A 21,583-nucleotide genomic window follows, 5' to 3' on the forward strand; every position below is an offset into this window, starting at 1 on the left:
CAAGTGGCATAACAGAAACTTCCCTTTTTGAACTATGTTCCTGTTTTGACCTTGCTTTTTGAAATTACTTATTATAAAAATGAAACATTCACAGAGGCTTGGCATGTTGTTGGAAGATGGTGTTCTCGGGGTTTCTCAGTAACTGGTGGTACCTGCATTCATGAGCAGCTGCCCATGAAGAACACTGTGTTCTTCTGGTGTCTCTTGTTACAGAGCAAAATGTAGAATAACACGGCCACTTAGCAGGTTTCAGAACTAGCAGTTGGGATGTGGAAAGGTTTCTTTTGAAAGCTCTTCTCAGGGGTACAGAGTGATAAGTGTGCCCGTTTCACGAGACAGCCATTGGATTTGTTGACAATTTGTAAGACTGGATTCTGGATGACACTTTTTGAGTCTTCTAATTTAAGTGACTCTGGGCAGGGACTACACAACAAATCCTATATCCAACCACACGAGTTTACTGCTGTGGACACCGTCCTTTGTTTATAGCACCAATGCTCTGTGTGTGACATGCCTCACCTGCAATGTCACACTGTTTGGAGGCTCTTGGTTCCTGTGGACCGGAGGGAACCAACTTCTGCATTTGCTCTGGGAATTGGAAGGCCAAGTGGAATGGTGCCAGAGTTCTAATCTGTATGGTTTGAAAATTATGCTTGCCCACTGTATCAGTTTCTGTAGTAAGCTAGCAGTTAATCTGAATGGAAAGGGGATAGTTCGTAAGGTACATGACTGGAAATATGATGATATGCCCTTAGACAGGTCTGATGTGTAGTGTTTTCCTGGCACCAGACACAGGCTGGCTCTGCTCGTTTGCCCAGTCACAACTTGGTCTCTCTACCAGGATAGCTGCCGTGAGGTTGGCAAGGAGGGAAGGACATGCATCTCTCAGTGGACAGATAAGGAGGGGTAGTAATGACCTTGCATTTTCCCTTCCTCGCAGCTCATTGTATGAAGAACATACTTTAATTTACTTGTTTTCTCCTAGACTGGATGGAAGACTGATGAAGAAACGTAGCAGCATGACTGAGGTAAATGGATGCTTAATTCTTTTATGTTCTTGTGTCTGTTCTGTGTCTCATGAGACAATCTAAGGAAATGATTATGACCAACTTGAATATATGAAGATTGTGGGGACTACAGATGAAGCAGTCAAAGACACATTCCACTTAATTAATTTAGATATATATATGTATATTGAACAAGCACACATTTATACTTTTCTTCCAAGTATGTAATTACATACATTGCATCAGGATTTTCACCCAAGAGTCGTGTTTCAGAGTGTTGGCTGTGCTTCCCAGAGCATGGTATAGCATGTTCACTGTTTGCCACCCAGACTTTTTGGACCCTTTGTATGATGCTGGCACCTGAATCTTGAGTCCAAACGGCAAGTATCCATTTGTGTAATGTAGGACAGTTTCTGGCTTCATTCTTCAGATTGGTAAACATCCAGGACCTCCATTATGTAACTGCTTTTATGAACTTAAGATTTTTTTCTCCCTTGGGTTTTTTTTTTTTTTTTTTTTTTTTTTTTTTTTTTTTTTTGTTTCTTGTTCTCCTTGTTCATTTTATTTATTTTTGAAATGATTGAATATACATTGGTGTCTTAGTTAGGGTTACTATTGCTATGATGAAACACCATGACCAGAGCAGCTTGGGGAGTCAAGGAGTTATTTCAGCTTATATTCTATGTCACTGTTTGTCATTGAGGGAAGTCAGGATAGGAATTCAAGCAGGACAGGGACCTGCAGGCAGGATCTGATGCAGAAGCCATGGAGGGGTGCTGCTTTCTGATTTGCTCTCCATAGCTTGTTCAGCCTGCTCCCTTAAAGAACCCAGGACCACCTGCCCAGGGATGGCAACACCCACAATGGGTGGGGCCCTCCCCCATCAACCACTAATTAAAAAAACACCTTACACACTTGCCTACAACCTGATCTTATGAAGGCATTTTCTTTACTGAGGTTCCCTCCTCTCAGATGACTTTAGCATATGCCAACTTGATATAAAACTATCCAGCACAACTGGTTAATAGTTTCCCATCTTCTCTTTGATTAAAAATAGGCCTTTCAGCTAATGTGGTTATATTTTCTGGTAATCATGTATCTCTCTGTTTCAAAATATAGAAGAGTGTTTTTTTCAAAAATGTTAAGATATCTGCCCTATCTCCTGTTGGAGATTTAAAGATGACCCACCACTCTTAGGACCCACTTACCTTTCCTGCCTGCCATTTCTCTTTTACCTCTTCCCCCAGCTTCTCCTTCTCTCCTTTTCTCAGAATTAGGGAAGGAGTGTGAGCTTACACTGGCCTCAAACCCAAGAATCCTCCTATCTCAGCCTCTGGGCTATTAGATGTGTACCACCATGTCCACATCTCAGTTTGTCTCAGTGCATCCCTGTTGTAGACTGCATTTAAATAGTATTATTTGCTATGTTGTGGTAATTACTTTGTTCTGGTGGAGCATTGTGATGTATGTTGGCATGTAGCAGCCATTCTGCTTCCTAGTTGGCTTCATGGGGGTGTTTTATGCCTCTAGATACTGGCCACTTAGCTTTTTTATTAAACTAATCATACTGAAATATATTCACATAGTGTAAAGGAATATTCCACAGTATTATTTCAATATCAAGGTAAACTGAGACTTTTATCATATGAAACAATATGAATTTATTATTTCCCTTTTGAATTATTTTCTTTTTATTCAGTGGAAGTTTGAATTTATTATTCCCTTTTTATTGAGGTAAACCCATGGGGCTTTGGCTTTGGGCTTCTGGGTTATGTGCTGCTTTTATTAGCAGGTGGTTTCTTTACATAATAAATAATCACCGTGAAGCTTTACCTGAATACTTTTTTACAGTGGTAAGAGGGGACTAGGCTTTAAAATTTTTGTCTCATGCTGTTAGCTAAGACAGCTGCCTTTTTGTCTGTGTTTGGTTATTGCAGGTTGTGTGTAGGTTATTGTAGGTTCTTTGTGTGTTTGCGTGGGAGGGAGAGGGAGAGGGGGAGAGGGAGAGAGAGAGAGAGAGAGAGAGAGAGAGAGAGAGAGAGAGACTGACTTTGCTGCCCTGGAGCTTGTTATGTAGACCAGGCTGGCCTCAAACTTAGAGGAATCTGCTTGCGCATTCCTCCAAAGTGCTGGGATTGAAGGTGTGTGCCACTGTGTTGGATCTGAATGTCACTGTTAGCTCTGCCTCAGCTCCTTTGTCGCCTTCCCAGCCTGTGGGATGACAAGGAACCAGTGAGCTTGACTGTGGCCAGGTGTCCCAGAGGAATTTCTGGCTGGACCCCACATTGGTGTCTTTTCTGGGAACAGAGCAGTTTGTGTATCAGCAAGCCTGTGCCCTCCAAACAATCTTTTACTGGCTTTTGAACTGACTCCGGTCGTCACTGAGGCTGTCTGGGCTTGGGGTCTGTGATGTGGACTGTACTCCATCATCTGGAAGTGGCACCATGAGCTACCGCCTCCTTTTAAAGCTGAATTTAAGAATATATGTTTAATTCTTGAGGGATTTTCACCTTTTGCTGTTTTCATCCTTTGCTGAGATGGCTGTTGTGAGACCTTATTAAAAATATATCTATTTTTCATGCCTGCTCCGCTGTGATGTCTGGTGTCATATTTACCGTCATCCTATTCCTTTCAGTGTGAGCCTAGTGAGGCTGACACTGGAGAAGAAATGATGAGAGAACTGTGTAGAAATCTTACGGAGTTCACAAACTTATTTCAGTGATTCGATCCTTTTCAGCACAGGGCTCCTGGAACTGAGGTTTATCAAGGTCTGGGGCTCAAACTCCAGCACTGTAGATATAACCAAGTGAAAAGCAAGACATCCACCCAGCTACCATGTGTCTGCTCTGTGACTGTTGGTTCTCAAGAGGTTGTCCTGGAGGACTCAGACTTGGAACTTAGGAACATGCATCCATTCTTTGTTGTGTTTGGTTTAAAATTAGGGGGTACATGATTTTTAAATGCCTATGTACCTAGGGTTTAGGAATGTTAATGAGTTAGCAGTAGCTATCCATCCTGATAAATATTTTAATCCTTGCTTTTCCTTCCCATCCTGGTACTGGGAATTGAACCCAGGCAGCTCTGTTCATGCCAGGCAAGTACCCTACCACTGATGAATATTTTAATATTTCCCTAAAATCCCAGAAATAGGTGTGCCTGCTCACTGAAAGAGACCAGCCTGAGGCTTGTGAAGCGGTGAACCTGCCTGAGATTATGTGGTTAGAAGATGAAGGAGCCCAAACTTGATCCTAGAGCCATTTGATTTCCCAGACGGGTTGGCTCTGCCTCACACACTGCGGTGACTTTTGGGAGGCAGCCACATCTGAGGATGTTCTTGCATGTCACAACCACACAAAGGCATTCTGATGCTGTGGTGACAGCATTCTTGAGAAGTGGAGGCTTCTTTCTGCACCTGGCTGGTGCTTCCTTATAGCAGGGGCATTTCCAGTTTAGGTTTGGAAGGTGTGTCTGCTTGTGAGGTGCGTGTCATCCTAGCTTAGGCTTCCCAGGATGGTGCATGCCTTTATTCTCAGTGCTCAGCAGGCAGAGGCAGGCGGAGCTCTGATTTTGAGACCATCTATAATGAGAGTTCTGGGACAGCCAGGGCTACATAAAGAGGCCGTTATTCAAACAAACAAACAAACAGAACAAAATATAACAGAAAATTAAAAACTACCACTTAGAAGTTGTCACTGGTAATATTTTGGTGTAAAGGCTTCCATCCTTATGCCCGTGAATATGTATGCTTTTAAAAATAAGATAGAAAATTAAAATCGTAAGTCTTTCATATGTATTTTACCCAGTACAATGCATGCATTTCTGCTACATGCTTAAATATCCTTTATATTTACGTGCTCTGAATGGCATGATGTCTTCCATGTGGATAAAGCATGAATGAGTCTTCCCTGATGTTAGGTAGATATACTCCTCATTGAGTTGAGGCCACGCTGGTAAGAGAAGTATCGAGAGAGGGCTGCATAATTGCCACTGATTTTCATGTATCTTTAACAAAGCTAGCAATGATTATTCATGATGGTCAAGAAAACCCATTTTCAGTCTCATTCTCTGTTTCACAGTATGGTAGCCTCCCTGGTAACCCCTGTATAAACATCATGCAAGAAAAGAACAGTAGAACAAAACAGAATTTTGTTTTGTTTTAGAGACAGGGTTTCTTTGTGTAGCCTTAGTTGTCCTGGAACTTGATCTGTAGAACAGGCTAGCCTCTAACTCACAGAGATCCATCCACTTCTACCTCCCCAATGCTGGGATTAAAGGCGGGCACCACCACCACCACTACCACCTGGCTCAGAACAATACATGTGTATATATATATGAACATATATACATGTATGTATATGTATATATGTGTATGTATATGTAAATATATATATATAAATATTTAGTGTGTGTGTGATTTATTTAACTTTATTTTATATGCATTGGTGTTAAAGTAGGGTAGTGTGGAACCTCTTGTTTCTTTCAGTGGGCAGCCTGTGTGTGACAAGCACCCAAACCTCTCATATCTTATTTTCAAGAAGTTTAGCCTTCTCATTCACTGTGCTAGTTAATTAAAACTCTTCACATCCTCTCTTGTTGTTCAAATATTTCCCACAAGCTAACCCTGGTTAGGTCAGTAGGCCCTACTGGACCAAGGAAGCCTCAGACCTTGTGAGAGTCCCTGTTGTAGACCTTGGCTTAGGCACAGAGGTCAGCCATCACAGTTGACAGGGAGACAGAAAAGGGAACAGCCAAAACCTGTGTTGTGGGACTCAGTTTGGTGGAAGAAAGATAGTAAGCTCTATAAATAAGTGAAATACCTTTGTGCTACACCTGATAGGGGTGGGTGAGGGAGAGAGGAGAGGACGGAGGGGTGTGTACTGTGTGCATGTGTGTGTCAGCATGCCCTTTCTCATATGAAGTAGGGAGGCTGTGAAGTCTTGAGTGTGAAGGTACTGTCTAGCTACAGGCATAAGCGAGGGGTGAGCCTGCTTGCATCTGGGGCAGGGGCATCCGGCTGCTGACATCTGGGGCCAGAGGATCCCGGGCAGAAGAGTAGGAAGTACAGAGCTCCTGACACTTCCCAAAGGTACACCCAAGCCAAGCTGGCCCAAACGTGTCAGAATCCGCATGCTCTTCAGGTTGCTCTAAAAGGAACGTGTTCTTCATCTTAGAATGGTGTCCGGTACCTGGAAAGAGTTTTTTACATTATAAGCAATGAAAGCTTAGATGGCTGGTTCTCAAACCAAGATAATGGATAACAGATAAGTAGTTAGATTACAGGTTGCATTCAGATAACAGACCTTAAAATTACAACTACCGCCTCTAGGGTCAAGCGGTTAGTGATAACTCAGGAACTATTTCTGCTTTTTCTTTTTAAATAAGATGCATTTTCTTTCAAAAGGTTTACTATTCTAGTCTTAAATGTGAAAATTTGAAAGCCTGACATTTTAGTTTTATGGAAGTTGACAAAGAGTGTGACTTGGGAGGAGGAGTGTGTAACAGATAAAAACGTGGGTCATTTTTCTCCATTGACTCAGAGGCCTCCCTCAGGGGTTTTATGATCAGAGCCTGAAAGAAGGTAATTGACAGGATCTTCCTGATCCCAGACTGCTTTGGTGAGGTTAGTGTACCCTTACCATTGCCTGCTGCTCTCCATTTCCTCAGGCTGGGGAGGAAGTGGACTAGAGGCTGCTTCACCCCTACACCTGATGTTGGGGAGGGGCTGGGATCTGGGTGGGTGATACTGTCAGGGGGAGAGGGCCCCTCCCCCCTAGGGCAGGGGGGTTTAGGGGGGGGTGAGGTTTCAATCCATAGGTACTGCTTTGCTTTCTTGGCCAGGATGAAGAAAAGATGCTTAAAAACTGATTTTAGATAAACTGGTTGCCAATGGACATGCTATTTATGGTGTTGTGATTTTAATAACTACCTTTAAGTGTGGCCCTCATACCCATCCTAAGACTCTTGACCAAATAGCTTTGCTGTTTGGGGACTCCCAGCTGTATTTTATTTCCTGAATTTGGTGGCTGTAAAAATCTCCTTTAAGTGCTAATGTTTTAGTGGCATTCACTCCAGAGCCAGTTTGTGTGGACTCTCCATTCTGTTTAAGAAGGGTTCAGGTGAAGGGCATTTGAGAGGTTACCATGCTGCTGGATTGGCATCCATGGGAAGTAGCTCATTTCAAATGCTGGGATTCCAAATAAAACAACAAATAGTTTTGGTATCTTTGTCCTCATCCCCACAAGAGTTTCATTTACACTTCTGACTCTCTTGCCTTTGCCTCAGAGTGCCTCTTACTAGTTTCCTGGTTCCACCTGATGGCAGTTTTTGTCTCCTTTTCGTAGTCTCTCATTTGTTAGTGGATTGTATTCTTAGCAACGTCTCAATCCATAACAGAATAGACTTGATGCTTAGAGTTTTATTCCCCTTTGTCCTGGGCGTTCATAACCTTCCTCATCAGCATCATTTCCTGCAAGGGCTGGTGGGATTGCTACAAGTTGACAAGCCTACAGGCCTACATCTTCATCACCCAAGAGTGTGATCGCTGTTTAGAAGCACTCAGGCTGTACGTTCTCTGAATACACGTGACACATAGGGATGGGTTGAAGGCCATTTGGGTGAAAAAAATGAAGAGCCTCGAGAAGATGAAAAGAAAGGCCTGGAAAGAAGGGGTGATCTGTGGTCTGGAGGGCAAGCAATCAGAGTGATTGAGGAAGCTGCAGGAAGTAAGGCAGTCACACTTAACTGAGAACTGGCCGTTCCCTTTAGTAATGCTGCTGGCCATGTATGTTTTCGAAATAATGGCTGGAAGTAAAGTGTAGAGGACAGAAGCAGCTTGGAAGAAAATGAGGAGATTCCTAAGAATGAGACCCAGACTGCCTTCTCTTCCTCTGAGGCTTGTGCTGCAGTCGGGTCCACTGTGCACAGGCTTCTGTGACACTGGAGCTGGTTCTGGGTCTGAGTCTGGCAGGTCTGGGAAAGTATGCGATGCACAGTTGCCTAATTCTCTCTCTGTGCTGTGGGCATGGTAGTCACTAAAAGGGAATTGAGCAAGAGGGTTAGCTATTATGCAGCAGACTGTTGTTGACATAATATTACCGATAATTTCTGAGAGTAGATTTGAAGTAGGCTCACCACCACCACAACAACAACAAAAAGAAAGTTAATGCATATGTTAATTAGCTTGTCAGTCCCTCACAGATTACATACAGGTTTATCAAAGTATATTACACGTGATAATTATATGCAATTGCTACATCTCAGTTGTACAGCTTTATCAAAGCATCATATTGCACATGATAATTATATGTAATTTCTACATAGCAGTTAATAAACAAAGAAGGAAGGGCTGGGTAGAGATAGTTTTTCTTAATTTTGTTCTTCAAAAGTTTCAATTGATTTTACACTTTTCTAGTGTGTGTGATTTTGGCAAAATAAAAAATAAAAAAAATCATATATTTTCTCTAAATTTATTTGCAATTTTTGTTCCCATGTTGGGGACTGAACCCAGGGCCTGGGGCAGTCTAGGTGAGTTGTCACTGGGCTATTATACCCAGACGTTTTAATACCCCAGTTAATGAGTTTCTTGTCTTTAACAGACTGAGAATTTCTCAGTCACAGGGTGTAATCTTTTTTTTTTTTTTTTTTTTTTCCTGTAGTGACTATTGTTTTCCCTGGTATACAAGTAGAATTTTATAAATGAAAGTACTAGAACATTTGGGTTTGTCTTATATTTCATTTTTCTCATTCCTCTCATTGTTAGAAGTGTACCTTTAAATTGTTAGTGGTGGAGCTGTAGAGATGATGGCTGTGTGGGTAATAGACTCTCTGATTCTAGTGCTTGGGAGGCTGGGGTCCCCAAAGGAAGCTCAGGGAAGAATCACCATGTCAGTAACAAGCTACACACACACACATACTTGTTAACAGGTTAAATAAAATTAAATGAGAGCTGATGACAAATTGTTTTTATCTCAGATTTGATGAACATTTTAATGCAAATGTTCACAGACTATTTTGTTAGGAAGCTCACAGTTCCTTTTCCTTTTTGAAGTGAGCTAGTGAATTGTCATCTCTCTAGAGATAGAGGATGTTTCTATTGGGCATGGTGGCTCACACCTCAAATTCCAGCTCAGGGGAGGCTCAGGCAGGAGAACACTTAAGTCTGAGCCCAGCCTGGGCTCCATAGCAGGATACTGTCTCAATAAAGCAAAATAAAACAAGCTGAATCCAATAAAAAGGAGCATTCCTATCACTTCGCAAAAGTTTTCCTATGCCCATTCCCGTTATTTGCCTGTTTCTACTACCTGTCTGTTCCCATCAGTAGCCCATTTTTATTGTGTGCCCGTTCCCGTCAGTTGTCCATTCTAATGGGAGTGGGCACAAATTTGATTGTGTTGACAGGTGCTGGCTCTTCTAAAACCTTAGATTCACAGTTGTTCTGAGTGTTTGTCTCCTTTTTTCTGTACATGTGAGTTTTTTGAGATTCCTCTTTGTTGCTTGCATAAGTCAGTGTGCTCCATTTTGATGCTGAATAATATTGCGCTTAATAATTTTGTCTGTTTTCTATTGGTGTACATTAGGGTGGGCGCCAGTTTGGGACTATTATGAATATCATGAACATGACTGAACACATCTCTTTATAAACTTATTTTTCTTTCTTTGGGATGTATACTTAAAAATACCCTCTTGAGGAGATGCGTGACTTTGTAGGAAGTTGTCACACAGCATTTGGTAAGGAGTTCTCTCATCATAAGGAATGCTCTCCTCTTTCTAGCATCCACATCCTTATCCTCTTTGCTTCTGCTAGATTTTGATGCTAGCAGTTTGTGGATGCGGTGTTATTTCTTTGTACTTTGTTGTGATTCCCTTGATGGCTAATGATGTTGAGAATGTTTTCTAATACTGCTTTATGTGTCCTCCTTATTAACTATCTAGTTAAATCTTTTGCTACTTCAAAAACTAGGCTGGGTGACTCTTTATCATTGAATCCTAGTAGCTTATTCTGGAATCACGTTCAATGTGTGCCTGGTGTGTGTTTCACAATTATTGATAAGTAAAGGTGGGCACTTTCACCTTGATGAAGTCCAAATGATCACTTTTCTCATTTATCGGTAACAGCCTCCATACTTTACAATTACACTTTGGCTTACTTTCCTATAGAAGGTTTAGTTTTAACATTTAGGCTTAGTTGTGTTACCCCTATAATTTCTGTTTATGTCATGAGGCGGTGATTAGGATTCCTCTATCTAGTCCTGGTTAGTTTGCTGCAAATTATCCTTACGTTCATAGAATGTGTGTGTGTGTGTGTGTGTGTGTGTGCGCGCGTGCGTGCGTGCGTGCGTGCGTGTGTGTGTGTGTGTGTGTGTGTGTGTGTGTGTGTTTCTGACCTCTGCTCCTGTGTTTTTCTGGGAGCTTTTTTCTTCCTCTCTCATAAGTGACATAATTTAGAATTTTTTTTTTTTTTTTTTTGTCATTGTCTGGGTTTTTATTAAGGTCAGCCTGGCATATTCTTTCCACCTGCTATTAGGCTATGTCTATTTAAAGAGCATCCATTGTAGATACGGGTGGGGTTTGGTGTGTTACCTTTAAAGCATATTTTGGTAATCTATGCCTTTTTTGTTCTAATACTTAATCTCTTCTCATGGACTGCAGTTATCGCCATGGTTAGTTTTAGCTCCCCCATTAAAATTTATTTTTATTTGTCTAGTCTTTTTAAAATTGTTTTTTTTCTAAGTGTATGTGAGTGTGTGTATGTGTGTGCTTGCACACATGTGTGCATGCACATGAGTACAGTGCCCACAGAGGCCAGAGGCATCAGATCCTCTGGAGCTGGAGTTACAGATGGTTGTGTGGTGAGACCCTGAAATTCAGATCCTCCGGAAGAGCATGTGCTCTCATACCACTGAGCTTTCTCTCCAGCCCAGAGTTCGTTCTCTCTCTCTCTCTCTCTCTCTCTCTCTCTCTCTCTCTCTCTCTCTCTCTCTCTCTCTCTCTCCTTCTTTGGCTTTCCTGGAAATCACTATGTAGACCAGAGTGCTGGGATTAAAGATCAAAGTACGAAGGGTTTGATCCTATCTTTTAAGACTTTTTTTAAAATTCTCTATCTCTTTCTTCCTCTTTTTTTATTTAATTAAAAAAGTGTTAACATTACATTTTTACTTCAAGTTTCTAGGTATTTTCTTTGCGTTATTATATTTGTAGTTTTTTGTAGATTAAAACAGTTATCTTCGTAAAACTTCTACCTTGAACTGATGTTGAATTGTTCCGTGTGAAACTTAAGAGACTTGTAGCATCTCTTTTTCTCCTTCAAATGCATTGGCTCTTATTTACCCGTGAATGCTCATGCTCATATATCACAGACCAAACAGCAATGTGACATGCTTTTGCCATACTGTAAGATGGTCAGGAATGTCCTTTCCAAGAACAGAGAAAACCGCTCTTCACTTTCCATCTGCACAATTCTTACCTCCAGCCCCCCTTGTTGGCTAAAGGTCATCTGCTCTGAACTTCATGGAGTATTTATCTACTGACCATAAATTCTCAATTTTCATTGGTTTAAACGCATCATCTCTTTAGTTTTAAAAGGAACCTTTTTGCTCTGTATGCAATTACAGCTGATTGACCCACACACACACCTTTCATTTTCTAACACTATTTTTTGAAATTTTTGTTGCTACTTTGGGGCTTCATTTTCTGGTGAAGTCTTCTTGTGGTTAACTGAGTTTCCTGCTGTGGGGTATTGCTGTTTTGGCTGAACTTTTAAAATGCTGGCCACCTTTTTTTTTTTTTTTTTTTTTTTACTAGTTTTTTTTTTCTTCCCATATTGTCTATATCATCCCTTAAAAAAATGTTTTATTATCAACTAAAATCATAGTTTTTTTGTTTTATTCTCAAGTAATAGTATAATGGGAGAAATAGCCATTCAGTTTCAACTGGAGAACATGTGGGCTGCCCTTCCTGCTCTTAGGGTATAAATCTAGGGCCAGTTTCCCTCTTAACCGGCCATATCACATTGCCCACACTACAGGCAGCAAAGCCTCAAAATGCTGTGCAAGATCTGACTGCTGATGGTCACTACCCACATCCTTGCTAAGCGGAGCTGGTGCAGAGCTTTCTACTTAGTCCATGTCTGCTTGCCTCTCTTAGACCAGAAGTCTGTGCTTGTACTTGGGAAGCAGACATTGCCCAGAGAATGACATGGATACTGATAGAAATGTATAGTATGTGCCATGACCTTACTGAGATGCTTGAGAGACATTTCTTGGAGAAAGAGATTGGCATCTAAATAAAAAGTTAGGTGAGAAAATGGGAGAGAGAAGAAGCTAGGGACAGTACTGAAGGCAGATCACCTATCAGAGACAAATTAGAACTCCTTTGTCTCTGTTAATGACAATGTCTTTTCTTAGTTACTATGAAATATTGGAATGATTTTTGTCTCACAACCATCATGTAAAATATGTGATAAGACAGGGTAACTGTTATGGGTTATGGACAACAAACAGCATGTTTTACAGATAGGGTCTTTGCATCAACTAATGCTATGCAAGTACACTATCTCCTCCATCCTGACCCGTCTTCAGCAGTGATGAACTAACTTCTGGGATGTGGAGTATATGAATCCTAAGGAACTTGTTACCAGGTGATCGGCTGCAGTGTGTCGGGCCTGCAGCATCATATGTTTGGGATGTTAGCCCGCGGGTTTCATTGTAGAGTCTGGGAGTCAGCCTGTCAAAACCTCAGACTGAGCCTGGCCAATACGGGTTCTTGCTAATACCATTTTAGTGTAATACAAGCATGTCCGTTGATTTAGAATTTTCTCTCTAGGTATTCTCATACTGTAATGTGTGAAAATTAAGTATTTGCAGAAGATGCTGTATGCCAGAATTCTAAAAATGCTTGCCTCTGGTCCTCATAGCTAATGCTCTTCTGCCTCCCATCTTAGCAGAGGCCATACTGCGAACTTGTACCATTCCTCTGTACTGCGAACTTGTATCATTCCTCTGTTCTCATCTTGTTGTGCTTTTCTGTGTCATTGATTTTCCCTTCTCCTGTCCATAGTCGGCATCTATTTGTCACGCCGCCATCCAGCCTTTTCTTCTCTTTCTTTCCTGGTAGTTACTCTAGCTGACAGGAGTCAATATTTGAGGCTACTTAGGGCATGTCATAGTGTATTTTTGTCAGTCTTTGGTTTTTGTTGTTGTTGTTTTTTTTTTTTTTTTTTATCATTTTTCATTTAAAGTTTGATCTCTGCTCACACTTGAAAGGTTTTTATTTCTTGGTTCAGAATGGCCGAGAGGCGAAAAGCACAGACTTTTCCTCCAGTAAAAGAACTAAAGTTGAGCCTCATGGCTCAGGAAGGGGTTCTAACTCAGTGCCTGACAACACTCCTCATCTGCCCCTGAGCTGTGGGAGAACCAGAGCCTCCAACTGGTGCTGATATGTGCATCCTTTGTTGATTTCAGCGTAGTCAGGAGCGCTGTCTGACAGATTTTCGTCTCTTATGTGTGTCTGTGAAAAAGTAAACTTCACTTCTGAATTTTTTGTGGGAAAGTGGGGCTTTGTGAGTTTCTGTTGTTTTGAAATACTGCCACCATAACACAAAGACAATCTTCTTGCTGAATTTGGTGTAAATAAGCATCATAAAGCTTAAATTTTGTGAATTAAAATGTCTCCACAAAAATCAATAATATTGAATGAAAGCCTTTTAGAATGTATTTTTAAAACTAGGAATGTTTTAAATGTTTGAGGAAGGTTGTAGAGATCAATAATGAATTTAGAAATTACAGGTGTTTTTATTCCCAGATGACTGAGCTAGGGGTACGTTTTTGTTACTATTCTTTCCATGGAAGAGGTGTCACACAGGACATGACAATACAAGCTTTGTCTGATTAGAGATAACATGTCCTTGCCTGCCTTACACAAACCATGAAACTACAACTAGGAAACTTCCCACGAGTTTGCAGAAGATGCTAGAATAGGGACAGTTGCCCAAGTGCATCTCCTTCCCTGAGATGGAGCCAGTGTGTTCTACTCATACAAGGTGAAGGAAGCCTGAGTTATTTTATCTTGTATTACCACCTGAAGGGGAGTAAGAGTAAAAACTTCAAGTTTTCTTGAGGTATGTGTGCACGTGTGTGCATGTGTGAACGCAGACATATATAAACTTAAACATCTACTAGTAATACAGATCATGAGAATAGTTCTTTGCTGTGTATAGAGTTTTCATTTTATTGAAGACCAAAGCATCATTTGCATACTAATTGAGGTGCTGTACTTGTTTATTTTCACATAAGGAATTAAATCTTGGCTGAATACTGGATGCTACGAGATGAAAACATCTTCAGTGTTTTCCACAGTTGATTGATATTTTGATTTTATAATCATCAGTTCCAAGAACACCACTTTGCATAAATATGTGGAACAAAATGGCAGAAGTATGTTTAGGGCCGTTTCGGAAATTGGAAATTCCATCTTAGTCACAAGGCAAAAATAGTGATTTGTTTTAGAATTGGTTTAGAGGTAGCAGCTTCAGTGGCAATTTTAAAAATCAAACCCTCTAACAACCCAATCCAAAGATGCACCCATTTTCTTATTTATATCCTGAGGTATGATGGTAGGAAAACATTAGAAGTTTTTGTTTTCCATCAGTAAATGATTATGTTTCTATGAGATCTGAAAACACAGCAGTAAAAGTACTGCAGTCAGAAACATGACGACAGTTCCGCATCTGAGCTGAGCTATGTCCGCTGGCTCTCTTTGGCATTGTGTGGTGTGGCTGCATGTACACTGTGACGTGCACATGATGTGTGCTCAGAACTCAGGTTGCCACAAAGTTCCCCATGCAGGTGCTGTTGGAAGCACCTTGGCTGCAGGCTGCATTCCCACATTTCATTTGGAATTAAAGCGTGATAGCCAAGCGATGGTAACACAGTGCCTGCAGAAGCTAACGTCCTTGCTGAGTGGAAACTGCTGGCTACATGGAGAAGAGAAACCCTTGTTTATTTTTGGGTTATTCCTTCATGGTCAGCGGAGAAGGAGAAGGTTGAAAGGCTACATGGACTTTCCTGCTGGGAAAGTTCCGTAGACAGATGTGACCCCGTTTGTTTGGATTGCTTCCTCAACTGCCTTACTGGCAGTATCATTTCAGGGAGGATCCAGCTGCTGTTTCCTTTTAAATGTAGAGGTATCTAGGAGTGAGGACCATCCTGCTGCATTCTGATCAGCCTCCTGATGCACATGCTGGAGATGCTTCTGTGTGTTGGTTGGCTGTTGAAATGGGGTTACTTCTGTTGAAAGTGTCAGTAAGCACTATTTGCTGATAGCTAGCCAGGTTCCACACCTGCCATTTTGCTCTGGATCTAGACACCCGCCAGATGTTTATTGAATGAATTAGTAACTTTAGGAATCTGCACACATGAAATAGTTGAACAGTCTTGCTGGCACATTTTCATTTTCTTCCTTACTTAACATAGGATAAAGAAAGAAAATCAGGTCATTCATAAGAAAAGCAGCCTATTTTAGGTACACTCCACCTTACTCAGAGAGTACTGTGCATTGCTTTTGAAGGAACTGAATATTTAACATGAGTGTTTTATGCAATGGTACCTCCTACCCCCTACGCCGTCACAGAGCTTAGCTCTTTAGAAGTAGGAGCTCTCTAGTATCCTGAAAACTTAATTCCTGTTTTTTCCTCACACAGAATATTTAATATCACTGCTGTCACATTTTCTAACTTTTGGTAGAACTCAGTATGAAGAGGCTTGGGAAACAGGAGGTCAGAAGTGTATTGCAGGAGTAGCCTTAGACAGATCACTTGGTCTTTGCATGTGTGCATTCTGTCTATCAACTGCAAGGCTGGGCCTGGATAAGCAATGTAGGTTTTCTACCTTGCAGAGGATGTGACTATGGGATGACCTTTCTGTTTGTAGCCAGCTGGGCTGTGAGGTGAGAGGGTTTTGTTTTTCAGAGGGTTATTCTTAGCTGAGTACACTCTGGCCATAAGTTGAGGTTTCCTGAACTGATTTGTAGAGGTTGTAGGTACTTGTTCAGAAGTGTGGATGTGTGTGTGTGTGTGTGTGTGTGTGTGTGTGTGTGTGTGTGTGTGTGTTCCGTGTTCAGTTTTGAGAATTCATATTAGAAAAATAGACATGAAACTCTTGGTATCTTTATTTTAATTGAGTTCTTAAAGCCACTAAGAGAAAGTTTCTTGCTTGTCTCCCCAGTGTTTAAATGCAATGTATTATATATAGCATGCTCTTGTTATTCTGTGATGGGTAGGTCTGTAGGAGAGCTTGTATATTGGTAAAATTTCTCTTGCTGATCTCAGTGGCCCAGGCTTTGGTATGCTGAATAGTCTTTGGAGGCCATCCAAGAGCCTGGTCATCATTTAGAGGATTATTTTGGTGGTAAATGGGACTAATTATATCCTCCAAGTAGCCAGCCTATGATGGGAGTCCTCTCCTGAGCCCCAAGGCTCACTGGGCCTTCCTCTACCTCCCTCCTCTTCTGCCAGAAGGCCATGAGAAAGCATTGTGGATTTGTATTTCTCTTCCCTCCTGCACTGATTATCTAGAGCCACGTGGCCATTTAGCACAGCACAGTCTTTGCAGATCAACACAAGGAATCAAGTGATCTCTTGACTGTCGTGGGGCAGGAATCTGGGCCTCAATTAGCTGAGTGCTGACCTTGCTGAAGTCAGGGTGTTAGTGTGGCTACTGTGTTCCTTCCTTCCTTCCTTTCTTCCTTCCTTCCTTCCTTCCTTCCTTCCTTCCTTCTTTTCTTTTCTTTTCTTTTTTTGTGGGCTCTTGGATCAAGCATCTTGGCTTTTGGTTGTCAATGTACCTTACATCATGACAGCCTGTCTTTTCATAACCAGACAGGAGAGAAGAATCCTGTGGCAGAATGGATATTACAGTCTCCTGTAGTGTAACAGACACATCCTGTCATTTCAATATCCTATCAGTTATAAGAAAACCATAGGACTCACTCACACTCAAGAGAAGGGGATTGCCTACAGATTGAATCAAAGAGACAGAGACCATGGGACACTCTAGAGTCCACACTGCCTGAGCTTGGCCAGGGCGATCATTTCTCTTTCCTTCCTCTGTGCATTCTCTTGTGTAACTGGGCTTCTTACTGCTGCACCCCCCTTTCCCTACCTACCCTCCTATCCTCTTCTCACCCTCCGAGACTCCAACTGTCCTTAGTGGCTTTTTCTTCCTCTTCTTTCTGACTTTAAAAAGGGAACCAGAGCTCAGAAAGGAGCTGCATGCTATACGGTCCTCCCTCTGAGAGTAGCGTTTAGAGTATGTGGCATGATCTTTATGGAGTTCTTTCTAAATCATAGTATGTTTTGTATTTAAAAAGACCCAAGTGGTCCCTGTGATCTTCGTGCCAGCATCAGGTTCTAAAACAAGATTTACAGTGCCATCACCTGGGATTGTGTGTGTGTGTGTGTGTGTGTGTGAGAGAGAGAGAGAGAGAGAGAGAGAGAGAGAGAGAGAGAGAAAGAGAGAGAGAGAGAGAGAGTTGTCAAATTTGTAGCATAAGCATGTTTGGTCTGTTTACTCTTTGACTCTACTGATCCCAATGTTTCAATCCTCTTATCTTCAGTAAGCTTAGGGTGCTACTTCTAGCTCTTCTAAGGCCTTCCTTTGGTCTGTGTCCTGTCTTGAGCTACTTCGCTTAGCATTGAAGTGTGGTACTGTGGGTAAGAACAAGGATTGAAGCTGCCTGGGTTTGAGTCGCAGGTTTGACCATGAGCTGAGTCATCTTGAGCAAATCATTCAGTTTTACTTCTCAATGGATGAGGTTAATATTTCTGAACTCTTCCCCTGGCCAGCATTTTGTAATTGCTCTTGCTGCTGCTCCTGAGGAATATATACAGGTATCAGGCAAACAGTTTGCCTTTTACTGCTAAAAGTAGCTGTGTACCCCACACCACTTTTAGGTCACCTGGTGAAATGGTCTGGATCATATCTGAGCTCTTGGAGATACTAATTTTTGTTGTTATCAGGACATAACAACTTGCTTTCTCTGCTAACCCTGGAGATAATATAACATGTAGCGAACATTTGGTGTTTTCCATGGGCTTTACTTAAAGGCATTAATTATGTCTTTGTATCTGTTGATAAAGAAATTAAGGTGTGTGGAATTTGTACAGTTGCCCTCAAGATCTTTCTGGACTCATTTGGGAAATCCAATTCTTGTGACCACAAAGCACATGCTTTTGGTGACTCAGGACACTGTTTCCTGAGAGAACCCCCAGCTTTTTATAGTGAGCCAGCTCCCTCGCAGGAACAAAATAGGAAACGGAAACAATCTAAACCTGTTACTGCAAGAGTTTCCCCCACCTGTGTAGGCTTAGTTGCAATTCAGACTCTGGGTGCCCATTGCTTTTGAGTCTGGCCAATTTCCTTCCTGATAATCTGAAGGAGCTTCTCTGGAAGATAGAGTGTACATTCAAATTGGAATATATCAGGCTGGTGTTGTAACTCAGTGATATGATGCTTGGCTAGCATATTTGATGGCCTAGTTCTAATGTTCAGCACCATATACACATATACAAGGTATGTATTGGTTTTAGACAGGCTTTTGCAAGTGTGTGTGTAGTTTTAACATTGTGTTTGAAGCATGGTTTGTGAGTACTAACTAGGCTTACGATATTCTCACCAGGACTAACACATCTGGATAGTCTTTGTTAAGTGGGTCACCTAACTTATTTGCTTAGTGCTGCTAGTGCTCCTGTTATGTAGCAATCTTATATGAACTTCATCCTTATCTTAGATAGGATTTCTATTGCTTTGAAGAGACACCACAATCATGGCAACTATTATAAAGGAAAACATTTAATTGGGGGCTGGCTCACCATTAGAGGTTTATTCCATTGTCTTCATGGTGGGAAGCATGGTGGCATGCAGACAGACATTGTGCTGGAGAAGTAGCTGAGAGTTCTTCATCCAGATCTAAAGGCAGCAGGAAGAGACAGTGACAATGGGCCTGGCTTAAGCATCTGAAGCCTCAAAGCCCATTCCCGGTGACACACTTATTCCAACAAGGCCATGAGACCATGAGGGCCATTTCATTTAAACCACCACAATCCGTAAGGCTCTTAAATACCCTTCCCTGCGTCCAGGCAGCATGAATGGGTGGTTCATTAGTTGTTGGTGTCACTTTTAATCATTTGGAACAACTAACCATAGCAGTGGCCCATTACCATCCTTGCTCATGCTTTTAATCCTTTTAACTAATTCTTTAAAACATTTCCCTTAGTAGCAATAAGGTGTTTTTGCCCCATGCATCAGTGGTGACTATGTCCGAAGAAGACAGATGCCCTTATGGACTTTATCCACAGCAGTTCTGAAGGTAAAAGCAGTCTGCGTTATTGGAAGGAATGTCAAAGGGGGAAATTACAAGCCTCAGTGATACCTTCTATAGACAGAGTTTTAATACTCCTGCTTCAAAGTTGGCATAGTCTTATCCACACTGTACTCAGAGAAACTGTAATGTGGTGTGGAGAGAGATGGGCTGCCTGCCATTTTGAGCATGGCCCTTGTGTTCTGTAGATGCCAGTTGAGTGCACACCAGTTCAGTGACTCCAATGAGAATGAGTCGTTTTCTACAGTTCAGAGTCCATCACCATGGAAAGAACTCAGTACTGATACACTACCAGCAGATACACAGTGCTTTCTTTTGCCTGTTGGCAGCAAGGGCTGCCAGAGAAGATGGCAGTTTAGGTTCAACACGCCATTGTGATGAAAATGTGTCTCCTTGTATCAACAGGGAGGCTTCAATACCTCAACAGTATGGTTGCCTAAACAAAACCTGAAGAAGGATAATAGCAACAGATATGCTAATGTGAAAGGGGAAACCTAGGAGAAAATAATGACTGCATAGAGAGGAAGAATGCATCTTCCCCAGGAATGGGCTCCCCAGTTAGTTATCCAACACCCAGTGTTCAGCCCGAAATTACATACATGCAAGCTACACTAAACAGATTCAGCAAGTTGTATTTATAACTAATAATTACAGAAGAGAATGTGAGAGGAAGTGGAGGGTAGTTGAGGAGCTGGAAGGGCAGAGGGAAGAGAGAAATGATGTAATTATACTCTGATTTTTAAAAACTGCAAACATAAGGTCAATTTGAAAAATAAATGTTAGGAAAGTTTGCTTTGCTGTCAGAAGTAGGATTTTAAACTTGTTTCCAAAATGCCCACATAAGGAATCTATGAATGTACTGGATTGTATACTATTGCCTTTTATAATGAGGACTTTAATAGTCTCTACCTTAATCATTACAAGTAACATGCTAGTTGGGATTTTCTTTTGAGGACACCTTGTATGCAGGGTCTACACATTCATCTCTGTGTGACTGCTCTGAAGTGTAGGTATTATTCTCATTCTACAGACCTGGAAATTGAGCCTTTGATGGAGTAAACTATTTGGAAAAGATTACACTGTTGTTAAATACTAGGTGTGCTTCACACCTACTCATTTTAAACCTGTATCAAATTGTACAGCATTTATCATACTTTTAAAAGCTTCCTTGCAATGTGGCCAGCCATATAAAGCCGTAGCTGGCCAATGAACATGCCCGTCTCTGTGTTGGGGCTTCAGTCTTTCTCTAGAGGGAAGTCCTTCCCCAGTTTTATTGTTGTTGGCTAGGTCTTTCTGGCCCCAGATTTCTGTGGCATTTCTTCCTTCTTTGCCCTTGTTGGCCCACCCTGCATCTCCTTCTGGCTTGGGTAACTTGAAACCTCTGTCTTTTCTTCAGGTGACTGTGGGCAGCACTGTTGGCACTCTCTTTGCTCTGAGTTAGGGCTTCAGTTCGGAAAGCCAAGACTCCTGCCTCTCTCTCAGGGTCATCTATCTGGAGCCACATGCTCTTCACACAAAGTGACCGACAGTAAGTGGTGTGTTTCTATCGTGGCCCTATGTGAAAAGAAGAACACAAAAGTCCTGTTCTTAGTTTGTGGACCCTACCTGTTACAAGATTAAAAAACAGAGGTGAAATTCTGTTCTGAATGACTTCCTCTTTACAAAAAGCAAGCATTTTGCTGGGCGTATTTCATTATGGGGTAAAAGTACTTGGATCTCCAGTATTTGATGAGCTCAACATGTAGGCAGTAAAGAAATTGCAATCATTAAGTGTTGGATGTCCCACACAGACAGTAGGGGAGTTTGATGCTCACTTAGAAATGAAGAAATAGAGACTTGGGGAAAGGAGTTATTTTCCCAAGGGCCTGTGGCTTATAAATGGTAGAATTTTGGACCATTGGGGGTTTTGCTGTTTTTATTGTTACCTCTGTGATATGTTTGATAGATATTAGTAAAGGCCATACAATTAATGAGATTCCTTCTCTTGGTAACAGGTGATAGAAATGTCCTGGAACACTGGGAGAAGCTAGTATCTTATAGGAAGCCAAGATGACAAGAATCTTTTTAAAATAATCCGTAAGTAAATTTTTGTTAGCTCTTTGGAATTCTTTTAATAACTGGGTGAATTTTTTTTTTCCAAGAAGTCATGGCAAAAGGACAGTACATTCAAGTGGCATAAATGTGTAAAAACTGAAAATGTTTTT

At 41.4% G+C, this 21,583-nt stretch overlaps 1 protein-coding gene across 3 annotated transcripts in view; it reads left to right on the forward strand.

Moving 5' to 3' along the window:
* Window positions 1-979: 979 nt before the first annotated feature.
* Sgms1 (sphingomyelin synthase 1) overlaps window positions 980-21,583 on the forward strand; it is a 116,926-nt gene continuing 96,322 nt past the window's right edge. For 2 of the 3 annotated variants that reach the window (XM_051199974.1, XM_051199973.1), the window contains exons 1-2: window positions 980-1,028; window positions 21,374-21,455. The gene's annotated coding sequence lies outside the window, so the exon portion shown is untranslated. The remainder of the gene's footprint in view (window positions 1,029-21,373; window positions 21,456-21,583) is intronic. The other variant, XM_051199975.1, reaches the window with a different exon arrangement.

The sequence above is a fragment of the Phodopus roborovskii genome, unplaced genomic scaffold (genome assembly GCF_943737965.1).
Source record: "Phodopus roborovskii unplaced genomic scaffold, PHOROB, whole genome shotgun sequence".
Lineage (NCBI taxonomy): Eukaryota > Metazoa > Chordata > Mammalia > Rodentia > Cricetidae > Phodopus > Phodopus roborovskii.